Consider the following 18,330-nt stretch of genomic DNA (forward strand, 5'->3'; position numbering starts at 1 on the left):
TACAAAGTTCTCAGCCCTTTTTATTCAAAAAATTTCCTCCCTCATTTGTTATATTTTCTCTTTTTAGAAGTCTTCTCAAAGTTCCTCATCTATCCTTTATGGCTCTTAGCTTCTCTTTCATATTTTCCATTTATTTCTCTCTCTCTGTAATGCATTATGGCAATTTCCCTCAAACTCCCATCTGTTGATTTCCTAAATCTCTCTTCAGTTCTCTCTCTATGGTTTACATCATAAGTTGTAACATCAAAGGTCATTTAATTTCTAGAATATCAATTTTTAAAATCTGCTATCTTTCCTTTTTCTGAACTATCCTGTTCTTGTCTTTTGATTTCTATTCCTGTATCTTTTTTAGGGTATTTAACTTACTTCCAAGCCTCTTTCAGAACAAATTATTATTTTCAGTTGAGGATGTGTTAATCCTTTTGCTTGTTCTGTCTGCTAAATCTCCCTCTTGGGATTGATTTCCTTGTGTGATAGAGTTCTCAGCAACTCTTTGCTTTTGCCTTTGTCAGGGCCTTGTAAGTTTCAATGATTCTAAACTAGTTTTTAAATTAGATTATAAACTTCTTGGTGTATAAAATGAGTTATACTACGTGGGTGGTATGAAGGGGTACCTCACACATTTATCTCAGAGTTTGGTTCTTAGTATATAGCAGGTGTTCTTACTGTTTCTCTAGATAGTGATTAGAATTCTTCTGATTCTTATCTCAAGACCAGAGAAGTTTGTCTTCACTCCTGGCTTTAAGTACATATCTCAGTTCTGGCTTTTCATGTGCATAGACCACAAGCATGGATTCTCTGACTGGTATGAGCTTTAAAGCTCTGGGTCCCAGACAGTAAGAGCTCTAGGTTTTTTTTTTTTAATTTTATTTTATTTTTAAACTTTACATAATTGTATTAGTTTTGCCAAATATCGAAATGAATCTGCCACAGGTATACATGTATTCCCCATCCTGAACCCTCCTCCCTCCTCCCTCCCCCCTCCCCATACCATCCCTCTGGGTCGTCCCAGTGCACCAGCCCCAAGCATCCAGTATCGTGCATTGAACCTGGACTGGCGACTTGTTTCATACATGATATTATACATGTTTCAATGCCATTCTCCCAAATCTTCCCACCCTCTCCCTCTCCCACAGAGTCCATAAGACTGACCTATACATCAGTGTCTCTTTTGCTGTCTCGTACACAGGGTTATTGTTACCATCTTTCTAAATTCCAAGCAACTCCTACAGCTCAACTCCAGAAAAATAAATGACCCAATCAAAAAATGGGCCAAAGAACTAAATAGACATTTCTCCAAAGAAGACATACAGATGGCTAACAAACACATGAAAAGATGCTCAACATCACTCATTATCAGAGAAATGCAAATCAAAACCACTATAAGGTACCATTTCACGCCAGTCAGAATGGCTGCGATCCAAAAGTCTACAAGTAATAAATGCTGGAGAGGGTGTGGAGAAAAGGGAACCCTCTTACACTGTTGGTGGGAATGCAAACTAGTACAGCCACTATGGAGAACAGTGTAGAGATTCCTTAAAAAACTGGAAATAGAACTGCCTTATGATCCAGCAATCCCACTGCTGGGCATACACACTGAGGAAACCAGAAGGGAAAGAGACACGTGTACCCCAGTGCTCATCGCAGCACTGTTTATAATAGCCAGGACATGGAAGCAACCTAGATGTCCATCAGCAGATGAATGGATAAGAAAGCTGTGGTACATATACACAATGGAATATTACTCAGCCATGAAAAAGAATACATTTTAATCAGTTCTAATGAGGTGGATGAAACTGGAGCCTATTATACAGAGTGAAGTAAGCCAGAAAGAAAAACACCAATACAGTATGTTTTTTTTTTTTTAAATTCTTTTATAAATCACTCACCTCATGCAACTTGTCAATCTCTGACTCCAAGTACCCTCTTCAGATCTATTACCTGGGGTATTTGTTTGTTTGTCTTAAAATTGGATAATAGAAAATGTCTTGCTATATCTTATCTCACTCATTTTGTCAAATTGATTAGAAATTCACAATGCATTGTTTTTAAGTAGATAATTTAAAAACCACAGGAAGCCAGTTAGAATGTGATATTAATTATCACTTGACCTCCTATATGTAGTGTGAAAGTTAGAAATGGAGATTCCAGGAGTAGGAGGGCTCAGAGAAGGGCCAGGAAGATCCCCTAGCCTTTAGTTGGTCAACTTTTTGGACTTCACCTACCTCAAGTCATTTTTCATCTTGGAAACTAGATTATAGTATTTTTCTCTTCAATTTAAAAAAATTGTAGTGACTCCCTACCCCGAAGGAATTTTTCCCCCCAAATATGGTTTTTTCTTTTGCTAAGTATGTCTGCTACTTTTTAAAGGGCAATTATCATCAATAAGCTAACATGTAACATTAGCCAGGATCTGCCTAACATTCAATTTAGTGAAGAACAAGAGAAGAACACACCTACGATCTTTAGAAAATATGTAAAATTTTAAGACAGTAGGGCAGACTTTTGCTTGGTTTCCAGAGAGTATGGGCAATTCTTGTCTGAAATTCAAATGATCTCCATTGAATTTTAAGGTCTTTTGTGTGTGTGTGTGTGTGTGAGCAGGATTGTAATTTATTCATGTTTATATTCCCCAATAGTGTGTGGTTCATACATTGCGCTTGACTTCTCTGTGGCCTTGAATCTCAAATAAATAGATTTGCCAAATTTAGGAAATGTTTTTCCTCTATTGGTATGATTTTTAAATTTAGGCAGCTGTTTTTTGGTAACAAGTGCATTAGTAAAGATTTGTTCTTCATCAGTGGAATTCCAGCTCTACATTATTCCATGCAAACAAGAAAACTTTTTGAAGAGTAAGAGGAGGAACCAGTTAATCTAGTCTGTCTATCTATTTATCCATTTATTTATCTATCTTTCCCTATCCCATCTTTTTGTCATTTTTGACTGCCTACCTTTCATTTTCTTTTTCCTAATAACATTATAAATTTTGGGGGGTGAGCTTCCCTCTCCATCCTTACCACTGTGATTTGAGTAGAATATAATCGACTTAGTTTAGTCAGCCAATTCCACCATCTGGGCCACAATGACTAGTTAAGTATGGGTGTATAACTCAGTCATAGGCAGTGAGATGGGAGAAAATGTTTGCAGGGCTTACACTGGAACCTTTCCACATTGGAAGGACCAGCAATTCATATTGACAGGAACAAACTTACACCTAGGTATGAGTTTCTTTTTCCTCTAATACTATTCTCTGGAGGCTCGTTGTGTTTGATCAACTAGCACTGAATTCCACATAATATTCCACCAGAACAGGGACCCACTTTACAGAATAAAAAGATAGGAAGTAGGCCCATGACCATGGGCTCCACTGGACCTATCATATTCTATGAAGTGAAAGTGAAAGTGTCAGTTGCTCAGTCATGTCCGACTTTTTGTGACCCCATAGACTGTAGCCAGCCAGGCCCCTCTGTCCATAGGATTCTCTAGGCAAGAATACTGGAGTGGGTAGCCATTTACTCCTCCTGGGGATCTTCCTGACCTAGGGATCAAACCTAGGTGTCCTGTATTGTAGGCAGATTCTTTACCATCTGAGTCACCAGAGAAGCCCCCATCATATTTTATACTACCTAGCAATTGCTGGCCTGATAGAGAGTTAAAAAGAGCTGGTAACAAGAGAACTGAAGAGCCAGCTTAGAGGCAACACTTGAGAAGGATTAAGTGCCATCCCTCAGAACACAGAACACTGTATACTTTGAATCAAAGATCTTTTAAATGGTACTTTTCCTTTATAGGAAGATTTCATGAATCTGGGAACCAAGGGTAGAAACAGGAGTGGTTCTACTTATATCACTGTCAGTGCTATAAAATATACAATATAGTGATTTTATCAGGTTCATAAAAATGGCACAAACATCACTACTAATTACAGAACATTTTCACCACTCCAAAAACAAACTTCATACCTATTAGCAGTCACTCTTCATTTCTTTCTGCTTCCATCTCTTGGCAATGACTAATGTGTGTTGTCTCCATAGATTACCCTATTCTGGACATTTCATATAAACTTTATCATATAATATACGGTGTTTTATAGCTGGCTTCATTCTCATAGCATAATTTCAAAGTGCAAACGTTAAAGCATGTGCCAATATTTCATTCCTTTTCACTGCTTAATAATATTCGGTTGGGTAGATATAGCACATATTGTCTATCTGTTCAGCAATTGATGGACAGTGGGTTGATTTCACTTTTTGGCTATTATAAATAATGCTGTCATAAACATTAGTGTATACATTTTTGTGAGGACATATGTTTTTAATTCTTTTGTTATATACCTAGGAATGGAAATTGTGAGGTCCATGTGGTAACTCTAAGTTACCCTTTGAGGTACTGCCAAATAGTTTCCAAACAGACAAATGTTATAAAACATTTTATTTTTGTAATTAACTTGGACCTTAATTACACTGTGGCCAAACAATGTTATTTGTTCTTTGAATCTGGTTTTATGACCTGGTTTACAGATAAGTGTCACAAATATTCTGTCTACTTAAGAAGACTGTGTATTTTTGACTGCTGCATGTAAAGGTCTTAATATTTTTATTAAATCATGCTCATATTCATTGTTGATTTTTTCCTGCTAGAATTATCAGTAATTGAGAAAGGTTGTGGATTTGTCAACCTCCAATCATTTTTTTTTTTTTTTGAGACTGCTTTGTTACAGTCTCAAAGGTATATATACATTTCAGTTCTGGTGAACTGAAATTTTTATCAAGATGTTTTGTCTTAAACTTATTTTATCTACCATTAAAATAGCTGTTCTAGCTTGCTTTTTGTTAGTAGTTACCTGGGATATAGATCTCTATCCTTTTACTTTAAAATTTCCAGTGGTCTTATACTTAAATGTTTTCTTCTCAGGAGGATATATTTGGATTTAAAAAAATGTCATTTCATAATCTGCCTTTTAACTCTTGAGTTTAATCCATTAAAATTTTTATAGAGTTTTATTTTGTTTTATATTTTTATCTCTCCTTCTTTGGGACTTATACATTCCAATTCTACTTCATTCTTTCAGTTTCTAGTCTTGAAATAGTGTCAAGCATGTCTGGCTTAAGAGTTTGAAATTAAATAATATTTCAACCTTTCTCTTGAAATATACAAAACTCCCAGACAATTTTAAATTTGATTACTGTTCTTATAAATTAAACCTTTTATTTTCTAGTACCTTAACTCTGCTTGTGTTATTATTATTTTATACTCTGTTTGGGTTTATAAACATATTATCTTTGAAAAAAATAATTCTTGTATTTCAGATGTTCAAGCTGGTTTTAGAAAAAGCAGAGGAACCAGAGACCAAATTGCCAACATCTGCTGGATCATCGAAAAAGCAAGAGAGTTCCAGAAAAACATCTATTTCTGCTTTATTGACTATGCCAAAGCCTTTGACTGTGTGGATCACAATAAACTGTGGAAAATTCTGAAAGAGATGGGCATACCAGACCACCTGACCTGCCTCTTGAGATACCTATATGCAGGTCAGGAGGCAACAGTTAGAGCTGGACATGGAACAACAGACTGGTTCCAAATAGGAAAAGGAGTATGTCAAGGCTGTATATTGTCACCCTGCTTATTTAACTGGTATGCAGAGTACATAATGAGAAACGCTGGGCTGGAAGAAGCACAAGCTGGAATCAAGATTGCCAGGAGAAATATCAATAACCTCAGATATGCAGATGACACCACCCTTATGGCAGAAAGTGAAGAGGAACTCAAAAGCCTCTTGATGAAAGTGAAAGAGGCGAGTGAAAAAGTTGGCTTAAAACTCAACATTCAGAAAACAAAGATCGTGGTATCTGGTCCCATCACTTCATGGCAAATAGTTGGGAAATAGTGGACACAGTGTCAGACTTTATTTTTTGGGGCTTCAAAATCACTGCAGATGGTGACTGCAACCATGAAATTAAAAGACGCTTGCTCCTTGGAAGGAAAGTTATGACCAACCTAGATAGCATATTCAAAAGCAGAGACATTACTTTGCCAACAAAGGTCTGTGTGGTCAAGGCTATGGTTTTTCCAGTGGTCATGTATGGATGTGAGAGTTGGACTGTGAAGAAAGCTGAGCACCGAAGAATTGATGCTTTTGAACTGTGGTGTTAGAGAAGACTCTTGGGAGTCCCTTGGACTGCAAGGAGATCTAACCAGTCCATTCTAAAGGAGATCAGTCCTGGGTGTTCTTTGGAAGGAATGATGCTAAAGCTGAACTCCAGTACTTTGGCCACCTCATGCGAAGAGTTGACTCATTGGAAAAGACTCTGATGCTGGGAGGGATTGGGGGCAGGAGAAGGGGATGACAGAGGATGAGATGGCTGGATGGCATCACTGAGTTGATAGATGTGAGTTTGAGTGAACTCCGGGAGTTGGTGACGGACAGGGAGGCCTGGCGTGCTGTGATTCATGGGGTCGCAAAGAGTCAGACACGACTGAGCAACTAAACTGAACTGAATCATTAATTTATTCAATATTTATTGATCATCTATATAATTCATGAATAGTACTAGAAATGACACTGCTGAGTAGGAAGATGGTCTCTATTTTAATGGAGCTTGTAGTTTATCTGGGGGAGGGAGCAGATAAAATATTGATCCAAAAACTGCACAAATAAGTGAAAAATTATAACTATGTTAACTGCAATGAAATTTAGAGAGACATGGTACTTTAAGTGTGTGAGATGGGTGAACTCGACCTAGTCAGAGAGACTGGGAAAGGCTTCTCTCAGAAAGTGACAACTGAATTGCCACTGAAAGATCGAGAGGCACTTACTGAGTGAGGGAAAACGTAAGTGAACACCAAGCAGAGAAGTCACTGATGAGTGGGAACATGGGTCAAATACAGTACTGAAAAAATTTTTTTAAATACCTAGAGCCAAGAACACAATCATGTAGTGCGATGTGGCTAGAAAGGTAATCTGGTTCAAGGAAAGGGAAAGCATTTTGAATTTTTCTTAAGAATAACAGGAAATGACTCAGATGTTAAAACAGGTTAGTATTTGTGCATTTGCACTTAAAATACTATGGAGAATACATTGATGGGAGAAAAAGAGGGGGTAGGTAGAACAACTAAGAGGCCATTCTACTAATGAAGGCGCTTAGATTAGGTACTCTCAACTTTAGACTAGGGAGTCTTGTCATTATCAACTTGTTTTTTGAAAATATTCATGCCTCCCAGATCAGAGTATTTACTCTTTTAACTGATCAGATGTTTCAAAGTGTGCAGACACAGATACACAAATTTCACCAAAACAGTATGTTTAAGAGGCGTTATGCTGGTTCTTCTCTAACTGACCCAAGTACATCAAGTTTCTGTCATCGAACTACTTAATTTAATGAGTTTGGCTCTGTTGATTGTATTCACCCTTTAACAACCATGTGCAAGTCTTTTTTATTGTCCTGTGTGGATCTCGCATGTGCACTATTTTACACTGACCATCACATATATCAAGGGAAAATGCCTACTAGCCAGTTCACTTGTCAGTTGCTCTAAAGGAAGGTGGGAGTTTTATCATCAGTGAATGTATGGATTACGTCTGTAAGCTGGTACGTATTTCTTTGACTTGAGGTGCTACTGATTATAAAATTTTCCATTATTTTGTATACTACTAAGAAAAAAGTGCTGCCTTTTAAACTATTATGCTGCTTTCTAATCACTTAGAACTTTTTATTTTATACTTATTGAAAGGGCTTTTAGACCTATTTATGCTCCTAGATCACTTTAGCAGTTCCTTTAGCACTGACAGTTTAATCCTGAGGCACATTAAAGAAGCTTCAGTCTTTGTCAGCATTTCCTATTTGACTTGACTTGGTGCTATATTTTTATCACTTAAGTTACATGACATTGTCGCACCAGCTTTTTCTCACTGCTTAACTTTTTTTTTGCTCTAGTCTCAGGGATTTTAAAAATCCCTCTTACATACATTGCCGCCATATGCTAGTCTTTTCATGCTTATCTCAAAAATAAAATATAGCATGACTTCATGATGTGTGGTAACTATCCTTACCTAGGTCCTGTATTCTCAAAAAAAATTTAGTTTTGGTCATCTGCTCCAATGGCAATTCTTTGCCGCACAATATACAGCCCTCTCCCGCCCTCCCCACCAGTCTGTTTCTGAGCTGTTCACATCTATAGTAACTTTTTTTGTTTCCAATGTGAATCATACTATAATCTTTTTGAAGGTGTTTTAAAGTTAATAAGAAAAATCCCAACACTGTACATAACTCATTTGAAGTGTTGATAATATGAGCAGTACCAACTGTGTCCATGCACAGGTAACAATCACTATGTCAAGTATTGTCACCTGACCAACAGGGATTTTAAGATCCTATTGATTTTTCATTTTTTAAATTAATAAGCCTATATTTTAGAATGACATTTAGCCATGAAATTAAAAGACGTTTGCTCCTTGGAAGAAAAGCTATGACAAATTTAGACAGCATATTAAAACGCAGAGACGTTACTTTGCCAACAAAGGTCCATCTAGTCAAAGCTATGGTTCTTCCAATAGTCATGTTGGATGTGAGAGTTGGACCATAAAGAAAGCTGAGCTCTGAAGAATTGATGCTTTCAAACTGTGATGTTGGATAAGACTTTTGAGAGTCCCTTGGGTTGCAAGGAGATCAAACCAGTCAATCCTAAAGGAAATCAAGCCTGAATATTCATTGAAAGGATTGATGCTGAAGCCAAAACTCCAATACTTTGGCCACCTGATGCGAAGAACTGACTCATTAGAAAAGACCTTGATGATGGGAAAGATTGAAGGCAGGAGGAGAAGGGGATGACAGAGATGAGATGGTTCGATGGCATCACTGACTCGATGGAGATGAGTTTGAGCAAGCTCTGGGAGATGGTGAAGGACAGGGGAGCCTAGTGTGCTGCAGTCTATAGGGTTGCAAAGTGTTGGACATGACTGAGTGACTGAATATTTTAGAAACTGTTTAGGTTAATAGCAAAATTGATTCGACAATCTCATATACCCCTAGTCCTCCCATATGCATAGCCTCCCCAATTATTAACCTCCTACATCAGAGTCGTACATTTGTTAAAACAGATAAACATCATTATCACCCAAAGTTGGTTCATGCATGGTGCTGTACATTCTATGGGTTTGGACAAATGTATGATGCCATGTGTCCATGACTATAGTATTGTACAGAGTCATTTCAGATAAAAAATAAAAAATAAAAAAATCTGTTCTCCACCTTTCCATCCTTCCTTATCCTCAACCTTGGCAACTACTAATCTTTTTTACTGTGTCTAAAGTTTTTCCTTTTCTAGATTCAATAGTCTGAATCATATATTCCATAGTCTTTTCAGAATGACTGGTAGGGCTTCTCTGATATTTCAGTTGGTAAAGAATCCTCCTGCAATGCAGGAGACCCTGATTCAATTTCTGTGTCAGGATCTTCTGGAGGAGGGATAGGCTACCCACTCCGGTATTCCTGGGCTTTCCTGGTGGCTCAGCTGGTAAAGAATCTGCCTGCAATGCAGGAGACCTGGGTTCAGTCCCTGGGTTGGGAATATCCCCGGGAGAAGGGAAAGGCTACCCACTCCACTCCAGTATTCTGGCCTGGAGAATTCCATGGACTACACAGTTGCAAAGAGTCAGATGTGATTGAGCGATTTTTCACTTCACGTTCTTTTTCTTAGTAACATTCATTTAAGGTGCCTCCATTCTTTTCATGGCTTGATAGCTCATTTCTTTCAAATGCTGAATAATATTTCATTGATTGAATGTACCACAGTTTATCGACTTGCCTACTGAAGGGTTTTTGGCAGTTTCTACATTTTGGCAATTATGAATAAAGTTGTTGTATGTGTGTGTGTGCAGTTTTTTGTATGGATATATGTTTTTAATTCAAAGAGTTTGATTACTAAATCATATGGTAACAGTATGTTTAGTTAGTAAGAAACCACAAAAATATCTTCCAAAAGTAGCTTATTATTTTTCATTCGACCAGCAATAAATAAGAGTTCCTAGTGCTCTACCTCCTCTCCAGCATTTGGAATTGTCAGTGTTCTGGATTTTGGCATTCTAATAGTTCTGTAGTGGTATTCCATTGTTGTCTTAATTTTCAATTTCCTGATTACATATAATGTTGAACATATTTTTTATACTTACATGTGATCTGATTCTTTGTTGAGATATCTATTGAGGTTTTGGCCCACTTTTTAATTGGATTATTCATCTTCTTATTGTTGAGTTTCAAGAGTTCTTTGCATATTTTTGATAATAGTCCTTTATCAGATGTCTTTTGCAAATATTTTCTTATAGTCTATGGCTTATCTTCTTGGTCTCTTGACAATCTCACTGATTTTAAGGCATAATTTTAATGGTAAAGTTTAATGGTAAAGGTGTGGGAAAATGCACATTTTTAGAATCTGTGAAATACAGTTCATACAAGGGTCTTCAGTTTAGTTCAGTCACTCAGTCCTGTCCAATTCTTTGCGACCCCATGAATTGCAGCATGCCAGGCCTCCCTGTCCATCACCAACTCCGGGAGTTCACTCAAACTCACGTCCATCGAGTCAGTGATGCCAGCCAGCCATCACATCCTCTGTCGTCCCCTTCTCCGCCTGCCCCCAATCCCTCCCAGCATCAGAGTCTTTTCCAATGAGTCAACTCTTTGCATCAGGTGGCCGAAGTACTGGAGTTTCAGCTTTAGCATCATTCCTTCCAAAGAACACCCAGGACTGATCTCCTTTAGAATAGACTGGTTGGATCTCCTTGCAGTCCAAGGGACTCTCAAGAGTCTTCTCCAACACCACAGTTCAAAAGCATCAATTCTTTGGCACTCAGCTTTAATGAATCTTTCAGATCAGATCAGTCACTCAGTCGTGTCCGACTCTTTGCGACCCCATGAATCGCAGCACGCCAGACCTCCCTGTCCATCACCAACTCCTGGAGTTCACTCTTTAATGGCAACCAAAAAGGAAAGGTCAGGCCTTGGCTTATCATGGAAACTGGATGACAGAAGGCTGAGTATAATAAAGCAATAGTCTGTAATGATGAATCAAATATAATAAGAAGAAATATACTAAGAATAAACATAAAGTTCTATACTTAGGTTCAAAAAAAATAAAGCAAAAAAATTTTTTAAAATATAATATAGAGTAAAATTATTGTAACAAGCATTTGGTGATGTTAAAAAAGTATCTAGAAGTTAAAAAAATGTGAGGTTACAGCCAAGAAAAAAAAGATATACAGAAGAGCTGCATCTTACATAGTTATCAAAAGTTTAAAAAGACAAGATTTTCACTTAATTAAAAGTAATTTGAAAATCTAAAATGTCCCATAAAGAATGGCAATGTATTTAGGGGTGAGGAAAAATACTCACTTTTAAACTCTTGAGTCATATTTAGCCCCGACTACAAGAAGTATTAAATTTATGACTCACAAGTGTCCAGATTCACATTTCTCATCTCATGCTTACTCAGAGGCATATGTTTACTGGGTGGGCAGTATTTCTTTTCATTTATTTTTGCTGAAATGTATAGTAGTATTACCATACGTTACGTGCATGTGTGATGTAGCTTCATTGTAACCTTAGACTTAATAAATATAAAAATAATATTCACAGGGCAGATGAAGTTCCTACACTCTTCTAGGCTAGCCATTCTGCATCTAGTATCACATCCAATTCTGTGTGACACACTTACAAAGAACTGTTGACAAATGTGCAGAGGGCAGTGTTACTAACAGGGAATTGTCCTGGTGACACAGCATCTTGTTCTATTAAGAAGAGGGATACTTAGCTTAGAGGAGGCAGCTTAAAAGCTGTCTTCAAATATTTGATGGGCTGTCATGTTTAAGATGGAGTAGATTTAAGACATGTTCCCATGAAGTCAATACAATACTCCACATGTGGTCAACAAGTATGGAGTTCGTGGGCAATAACCTCTCAATTTCTCAGGGACTGAAAATGTAACCGAAGACTGCAGTTGTTTTCCTGGCAAACTATCATGCGATTGGCTCACGATACACTTTTCAACCAACAAGAAGTCCAATTTTTTTCCAGATCTGTGTTCATGACAGATATGCCTAATTCTGTGCATATAAAGTTAAGATTTGCATTTAGTGACCAGCTTTACCTTTGTCCTAATTAAATGAAGTCTTATAAGCTTTGCTATTCAAATTCAGTGTTTTGGAGGGTAATACTAATTATCTGAATTTTCTCTCCTGTCTAGCTTTTCATAATTCACAAATAAGGTACAGTTGCTCAGCACTTTTCATGTAAGATGTTAAAAATAAATACTAGACAAGATGAAACTCAGTGCAGAGTAGTGAAGGACATGACAAAAAGCTCCCTCTAGCTTGATATCAATTCATAAGTTAATGTTATTTTTTATTTTTTCTCATTAGACTATCACAAATTAAGGTATACCATCTTTATGACTTTTCCTTAAAAAACAGTTGAATAGCATGATTGAAAATGAATTAGCTTCCCTTGTTATGAATTATTCTTAGTGCAGCCATGCTGGCTAATTGTAATCATTTCTGAAATGCTTCCAAGTTATTTAAATATCTTGAAATTGTCTTTGCTGCTACAGATCAAATGAGTTTTATAGTTTTAATTTCTGGAATATATCTTCTCCTTTTGAAAACTGGTACATTTTTCTATTTCCTGCTCTGGCATCTCTTCCATTTTCTATGATTCCTCAAAAATCTCTGACACACTTTGCATGAATGCACCTGCAGAGTCTTTCATTTACTGCGGCTGTGATTTGTCTGAGCTTAGGCACCTAAATTTAATCAAACCAGCATAATTATTACGCTGATCATATCATACATTGGGATTGATTTGTAGAGTCAGTGTAAAAAATGAAAATTGAGGAGAGCCAAAAGTACTCTTCAGAACTCTTAAACTGCCCATATAGAACTTGATTTTGGTATACTATTTGCTATATGTACGATATGAAAAAGTATAAATGACTATGCTGCTAAGCTGCTGCTGCTAAGTCGCTTCAGTTGTGTCCAACTCTGTGCGACCCCATAGACGGCAATCCACCAGGCTCCCCCTCCCTGGGATTCTCCAGGCAAGAACACTGGAGTGGGTTGCCATTTCCTTCTCCAATGAATGAAAGTGAAAAGTGAAAGTGAAGTCACTCAGTCATGTCTGACTCTTAGCGACCCCATGGATTGCAGCCTACCAGGCTCCTCCATCCATGGGATTTTCCAGGCAAGAGTACTGGAGTGGGGTGCCATTACCTTCTCCATAAATGACTATAGTACCCTTAAATACTATAGTACTTAAGTACTTAATAATATAGTACTTAAAAACGCCCCCCTCAGTCAGTCTCTCCCATCAGAAAGCTTCCATAAGCCTCTTTTCCTTCTCTATCAGAGGGCAGACAGACTGAAAACAACAATCACAGAAAACTAACCGATCTGATCACATGGACACAGCCTTGTCTAACTCATTGAAACTATGAGCCATGCCATGTAGGGCCACCCAAGATGGATGAGTCATGGTGGAGAGTTCTGACAAAATGTGGTCCACTGAAGAAGGGAACGGCAAACCACTTCAGTAATCTTGCCTTGAGAACCCCATGATCAGTATGAAGAGGCAGAAAGATAGGACAGTGAAAGAGGAACTCCCCAGGTTGGTAGGTGCCCAATATGCTACTGGAGATCAGTGGAGAAATAGCTCCAGGTAGAATGAAGAGACGGAGCCAAAGCAAAAACAACATCCAGTGTGGATGTGACTGGCTATAGAGTAAAGTCCAATGCTGTAAACAGCAATGTTGCATAGGAACCTGGAATGTTAGGTCCATGAATCAAGGCAAATTGGAAGTGGTCAACAGGAGATGGCAAGAGTGAACATCAACATTTTAGGAATCAGTGAACTAAAATGGGCTTGAATGGGTGAATTTAATTCAGATGACCATTATATCTACTACTGTGGGCAAGAATCCCTTAGAAGAAATGGAGCAGCCATCATAGTTAACAAGAGTCTGAAATGCAGAACTTGGATGCAATCTCAAAAATGACAAAATGATCTCTGTTCGTTTCCAAGGCAAACCATTCAATATCACAGTAATCCAAGTCTATGCCCCGACCAGTAATGCTGAAGAAGCTGAAGACCTTCTAGAACTAATACCCAAAAAAGATGTGCTTTTCATTATAGGGGACTGGAATGCAAAAGTAGGAAGTCAAAAGATACCTGGAGTAACAGGAAAATTTGGGAGTACAGAATGAAGCAGGACAAAGGCTAACAGAGTTGTGCCAAGAGAACGCACTGGTCATAGCAAACACCCTCTTCCAACAAGACAAGAGAAGGCTACACATGGACATCACCAGATGGTCAACACCAAAATCAGATTGATTATATTCTTTTCAGCCAAAGATGGAGAATCTCTATACAGTTAGCAAAAACAAGCCTGGGTGCGGAGTGTGGCTCAGATCATGAACTCCTTATTGCCAAATTCACACGTAAATTGAAGAAAATAGGGAAAACCACTAGGCCATTCAGGTATGACCTAAATCAAATTCCTTACAAGTATACTGTGGAAGTGACAAATAGATTCAAGGGATTAGATCTGATGGACAGAGTGCCTGAAGAACTATGGACAGAGGTTTGTGACATAGTACAGGAGGCAGTGATTGAGACCATCCTCAAGAAAAAGAAATGCAAAAAGGCAAAATGGTTGTCTGAGGAGGCCTTACAAATAGCTGTGAAAAGAAGAGAAGTGAAAGGCAAAGGAGAAAAGGAAAGATATACCCATTTGAATGCAGAGTTCCAAAGGAGAGCAAGGAGTGATAAGAAAGCCTTTCTCAGTGATCAATGTAAAACAATAGAGGAAAAAAATAGAATGGGAAAGACTAGAGATCTCTTCAAGAAAATTAGAGATACCAAGGGAACATTTCATGCAAAGATGGGCATAATACAGGACAGAAGTGGTATGGACCCAACAGAAGCAGAAGATATTAAGAAGGGGTGGTAAGAATACACAGAAGAACTGTACAAAAAAGATCTTCAAGACCCAGATAATCATGATGGTATGATCACTTACTTAGACCCAGACATCCTGGAGTGTGAAGTTGAGTGGGCCTTAGGAAGCATCACTACGAACAAAGCTCATGGAGGTGATGGAATTCCAGTTGAGCTATTTCAAATCTAAAAGATGATGCTGTCAAAGTGCTGCATCAATATGCCAGCAAATTTGGAAAACTCAGTAGTGGCCACAGGACTGGAAAAGGTCAGTTTTCATTCCAATCCCAAAGGAAGGCAATACCAAAGAATGCTCAAACTACCACACAATTGCACTTATATCACACGCTAGTAAAGCAATGCTCAAAATTCTCCAAGCCAGGCTTCAATAGTACATGAACTGTGAACTTCCAGATGTTCAACTGGATTTAGAAAAGGCAGAGGAACCAGAGATCAAATTGCCAGCATCTGTTGGATCATCGAAAAAGCAAGAGAGTTCCACAAAAATATTGACTTCTGCTTTACTGACTATGCCAAAGCCTTTTACTGTGTGGATGACAACAAACTGTGGAAAATTCTTGAAGAGATGGGAATACTAGACCACCTGACCTGCCTCCTGAGAAATCTGTATGGAAGTCAAGAGGCAACAGTTAGAACTGGACATGGAACAACAGACTGGTTCCAAATCGGGAAAGGAGTATGTCAAGGTATATTGTCACCCAGCTTATTTAACTTATACGCAAAGTATATCATGAGAAATGCTGGGCTGGATGAAGCACAAGCTGGAATCAAGACTGCTGGGAGAAATATCAATAACCTCAGATATGCAGATGACACCACCCTTATGGCAGAAATTGAAGAACTAAAGAGCCTCTTGGTGAAAGTGAAAGAGGAGAGTGAAAAAGCTGGCTTAAAGCTCAACATTCAGAAAACTAAGATCATGGCATCTGGTCCTATCTCTTCATGGCAAATAGATTGGCAAACAGTGGAAACAGTGACAGACTTTGTTTTTTTGGCTCCAAAATCACTGCAGATGGTGACTGCAGCCATGAAATTTAAAGACGCTTGCTCTTTGGAAGAAAAGTTATGATCAACCTAGACAGCATATTAAAAAGCAGAGACATTAGTTTGCAGACAAAGGTCCATCTAGACAAAGCTATAGTTTTCCCAGTAGTCATGTATGGATGTGAGAGTTGGACTATAAAGAAAGCTGAGTGCCAAATTATTAATGCTTTCAAACTGTGGTGTTGGAGAAGACTCTTTAGAGTCTCTTGGACTGCAAGGAGATTGAACCAGCCCATCCTAAAGGAAATCAGTCCTGAATATTCATTGGAAGGACTGATGCTAAAGCTGAAACTCGAATACTTTGGCCACCTGATGCAAAGAACTGACTCATGTGAAGAGACCCTGATGCTGGGAAAGATTGAAGGCAGGAGGAGAAGGGGATGATAGAGAATGAGATGGTTGGATGGCATCATCGACTCAATGGGCATGAGTTTGAGTAAACTCTGGCAGTTTGTGATGGACAGGGAGGCCTGGGTGCTGCAGTCCATGAGGTTGTAAAGAGCCGGACATGACAGAGCAACTCAACTGAACTGAGACTGAACCCTTAAATACATATTTTTGTAAGATACATAGTAACAGATAATACAAAATACAGAGTATGAAAAGATACAGTGCACACAGTAAAAAGCCGCATAGGACTGAAATTCACTAAGGGGGCAAAAAAAATTCCAGTGCCTCACAGTAACTAGACTGAAAAGCTTAAATTGAATTCAGTGAATGAGTAAGAGAGCAACATTCAATTTTTTTTGTCTACGAGTTCCTATAGTTAGATTCCTGTGAGTGAAATACCCCTTCATGCCATTCCATTGTCACTCATCCTCCATCTTGTGCTTTATTTCTTCTTCAAGCATGTCTTATCCTGCTTGAGAAGTGGTAGAAAATCTCAAAGGGTAGAAAGTCAGAATATTTGGTAACCTATGTTAAAAAAAATCCTGCCTATCATGTGTAGCAGACTTTATTTCCCACTGCATTTCATCCCCCTGCCTCCTGGCCCTTAAAATCCACTAAGAATTCTTACATGAAGGCTTTATCACTATGGTATCATGTTGGGCTGTGCCTTGACATCGTCTAACCTGCTATTCACAGTCCAAATCCTTGCTATTAAAAGTAATTCCCTCTAGCTGGAAGATAGCATGAAAGAAGAATCTGTATCCCCAACTTCTTAAATTTCCTGGTGGTGGTGGTGTTGCTGCGGCTGCTGCTAAGTCGCTTCAGTCGTGTCCGACTCTGTGCGACCCCACAGACGGCAGCCCACCAGGCTCCCCCGTCCCTGGGATTCTCCAGGCAAGAACACTGCAGTGGGTTGCCATTTCCTTCTCCAATGCAGGAAAGTGAAAAGTGAAAGTGAAGTCGTTCAGTTGTGTCCGACCCTCAGCGACGCCATGGACTACAGCCTACCAGGCTGCTCCACCCATGGGGTTTTCCAGGCAAGAGTACTGGAGTGGGGTGCCGTTACCTTCTCTGTCCTGGTGGTGGGAGTACAAAAAAAGGTCCCGAAATATTGTTTAAAGAAAAGAGCCAAATGCTAGAAACTCCCAAACAGGTTCAGAATTAGAGCTCCCACATAACAAATTCTATCTATTTGGGCAAGAAAAGTGAAACTTTGAGAGACTGAGCAGACAATTCAGATAAACATTTTCTTCTATGCCTCCCCCAACCCAAGCTATGGATGACAGTATTCGAAACCAAACCAAACCTGAACTGTTTGCATTTCCTCTATTTACTGTTCACAGAATTGAGCACAGTTGCTCACTCAGTTCTTATACAAATACAAAACAAAGAATGTAGACTGTCTTCCTGAAACACTGCCCCTCAGATGCAGAACAGTATCATATGATGAAAAAGCTGGCCAGGGCCAGTGAGCACAGCACCAAGCTCAATGTGGACTTGAGATGTATTTGATCTCCTTTAGTAAATAAGACACAGTGAAATTAAGGCGGTTTTATTCGGAGGATGTGGGGATAGGGTGGCTGTGGAGGAGGGGAGCACGCACGGGTAGACCATCACTTTAAAGGGGTCGGTACAGCCAGAAAGAGGCAATAGAGAAAAACCCGCTGTGAAGTATTTCATTTTTGTGATTCTTTAACAATTTACAAAAGCAATGGCACATAAGGGAAGTTTCCTTCTCTTTGGGGAATCATAAATAAAATAGTGGTGTAATCAAAGGACAGAAGAAAAAAGAGACTGCAGGTATTTAATTCTTATTTACCTCCTTCTCCATTATGTATGACTCCTGGGCAGCGCGGAGGGTTACAGAAAACAATCACTCAGCTTTCTCCACTTGCCA

Source organism: Bubalus kerabau, chromosome 1 (genome assembly GCF_029407905.1).
Source record: "Bubalus kerabau isolate K-KA32 ecotype Philippines breed swamp buffalo chromosome 1, PCC_UOA_SB_1v2, whole genome shotgun sequence".
Lineage (NCBI taxonomy): Eukaryota > Metazoa > Chordata > Mammalia > Artiodactyla > Bovidae > Bubalus > Bubalus kerabau.